Here is a 3134-nt window from a genome sequence, read left to right as displayed (position 1 = left end):
TGTAGAGTTCTATGCCACTTTGATTTTTCTTTGTTAAATGGCATTTAAATATATAAAATAAATATCAAAAATATAAATCTTTGTTTTACTACGGTTGCAAATATCAAAAAATTTCTATATGTGACATGGCACCAGAGTTAAGTTAGGGTTTTTCAAAATGCTGACACGCCGAGCTCAAAAGGTTCGCCATAACTGCTCTAGGACAAGGAAACACACCAACCACATTTTCTGAAAGCTAAGTAGCACCTCCCCTGCCTAAAGCCCTTTCAGAAACAGACTTTTGAGTGATTTAGATTGCCAGCTAGCTAGCAGGCAAAGGCAGGCAGAAGCTGAGCCCAGAGAACCAGGGGAAGTTTGGTGAACCAGTCCTGGGCCCCATACTGTTAATAAAACTGCTTTAGAGAACAGATTGGCCCCTCCGGATTGAAGCTAAGTCCTGTGGAGACAGACACAAATAAATGTGGATCACTTGGAGCATCAAGCAGGTTGCTAAAAGCCAAAGGAGTATAGTATCTGATAATAGTTAGTAACTAAATATCACACAGGAAGCCCAGAATTGACAGACAGAAGAGTTGGCCACAGTCATCAGAAGAGTAGGATCCAAAGTGAGCTCCCATAGGGCACTAAGTTCAGCTGCAAGGAATGCCACATTACTCTTTTTTTCCTCCTTTTTCTTCTCTTTCCCTTTTTAAAATTTGTTCTCTTTTCTTCCTTTTTTTCTTTTTTTAAAATATTTTTTTATTGATTTCAGGGAGCAAGGGAGAGGGAAAGAGAGATAGAAACATCAATGAGGAGAGAGAATCATTGATCATCTGTCTCCTGCATGCTCCACACCAGCGATCAAGCCTGCAACCCTGGCATGCACCACGACTCAGAATAGAACCATGACCTCCTGGTTCAGAGGTCAACACTCACTGAGCAGTGCTGGCCAGACATTTCCTTTTTAAATTTATCTTCTTTATCTATCTGCTTTATTGATTTGTTATTACTCTATTCTATTATTTCATTCATATATCTAATTTCCCTCTTTCCTTTACATACTCAAACGTTTTGTTGTTGTTGTTGTTTTGTTTTTCTCTCTTACTCTCTTTTCCTTTTCCCTTGCTATCTCATCTTTTTCTCTTTTCTTATTTTGGGTCTATCTGCTTTCTACTCTATTTTCCTTTTCAAATATATATATTTGCATTTATTTTCTTCCTTCTTTATTTTAAACCATTTTCCTTCCATTGTTTCCCTAATTTTTTATTCTTACTTTCTTTCAGATCTGCACCTATATATTCCTTTTTATCGCCATCTCCCCCCTCTTTTTCATTTTATTTTTTGCTTTGATTTTTGTTTGTGTGGAGAAATTTTTTGCTTGTTTGTTTGGTGGGTTGTTTTCTTATTTTGCTCTTCATATTTTTTCTTTCTATTCTTCTATCATTCTTGCTCTCTTTTCTCTTTTCCTAATTCTCTGTTGGTAGTTTTTGTTGTTGTTGAAGGGGTCTTGTGTATATTTTAGTTTTACTTATTTTGTTTTGTATTTTGTTGTATTGTATTTTGTTCTGTTCTGTCAGCACCTCCGCAACAGCTCGCATGACATGATTCGGGTAAGCCACATAGTCAGACAGCCTGAGTGGAGATTCCATCCATGAATGGGACAATAACATTCAAAAATTAACTACAACACGAGAACCTAAATAACTCAAGCAAGAGACTTTCCTAGAATACTCAGCTCAGGATATATAAGAGAATGCATCACTGGGTCCCACAAAACACCTACTACATAAGACCACCCCACAAAGTCTGGTAGGCATAGTCTGGTAGGCATAGCAGTTTGATCTAATACATAAAAACAAATACAAAGGGATAGCAAAAATGGGGAGACAAAGAAACAACCCCAAATAAAAGAAAAGGGGTAATCAGGATAAGAGGGAATAAATGAAATGAAGGCAAGTGATTTGTCAGATAAAGAATTCGGAGTAATGGTAATAAGGATGCTCAAACAATTCCATGAGAACTACAAACAGCTTAATTAAAATTATAAGGAACTTAATGAGAATTATAAGGAACTTAATGAAGGCTACTCCAGCATGAAAAGAGAGATTGAAACAATGAATAAGAATCTATTTGAAATGAAGAATGACATAACTGAAATAAAGAACACCCTAGAGGGTTTCAACAGTAGACTGGAAGAAGCTGAGGACTGAATCAGTGAATTAGAAGACAAGGTAGAAAAAAAAACACCCACTCAGAGCAGCAAATGGAAAATATATATATAAAGCAGGAGAAGATTTTAAGGGAGCTTTGTGACAACAATAAAACTTAACATTTGCATCATAGGGGTACCAGGAAGAGAAGAATCCAAGCAAGGAATAGATAACCTGTTTGAAGAAATATTGGAAGAAAATTTACCTAACCTGGTTAAGGAAAAAGGCACTCAAAATTGGGAAACACAAAATCTTAGTTAAGATGAACTCCAAAAGATGCAAACTTAGGCACATAATAATTAAAATGGCAAACATTAAAAACAAAGAAAGAATCTTGAAGGCTACAAGAGACAGACAGAACATTACCTACATGGGAGCTCCCATTAGATTGTCAGATGATTTATTACTAGAAACACTTCAGGCCCCCAGAAAATGGTATGATATAAACAAAGTAATGAAAACTAAAGGATTAAACCCAAGACTACTCTATCCAGCAAGGCTAAATTCAAAATTGAAGGTGAAATAAAGAGATTTGCAGACAAAAAAAGGCTAATAAAAATTTATTACCACCAAACAAGTACAGCAAGAAGTGAAAAAGGGACTGATGTAAGAATAAGAAATAGAGTGAAAGAGAAGAATACAGGCATAAAGAATAAAAATTGCAACAAACAAGTACCTATCAATAATAACCTTAAACTTAAATGGATTAAATGCTCCAATCAAAAGACATAGGATAGATGAATTGATATGAAAATATGACCCATATACACTGAGTGGCCAGATTATTACAACCACCTGACGTTTGTAGACAATTAGCTATAATTTCAAGCTGAAGTTGCTAGAGGGCCAGCCCATTATAAATAGGGAAGCAGGTTGTTTACCACTACAGTAGAAGTGATTTTATTCTGAAGATATGGGTAAACAACGTGATTTAACAGCCTTTGA

This window comes from Myotis lucifugus, unplaced genomic scaffold, assembly GCF_000147115.1.
Source record: "Myotis lucifugus unplaced genomic scaffold, Myoluc2.0 scaffold_13, whole genome shotgun sequence".
NCBI lineage: Eukaryota > Metazoa > Chordata > Mammalia > Chiroptera > Vespertilionidae > Myotis > Myotis lucifugus.
This window is presented reverse-complemented; position numbering follows the sequence as displayed.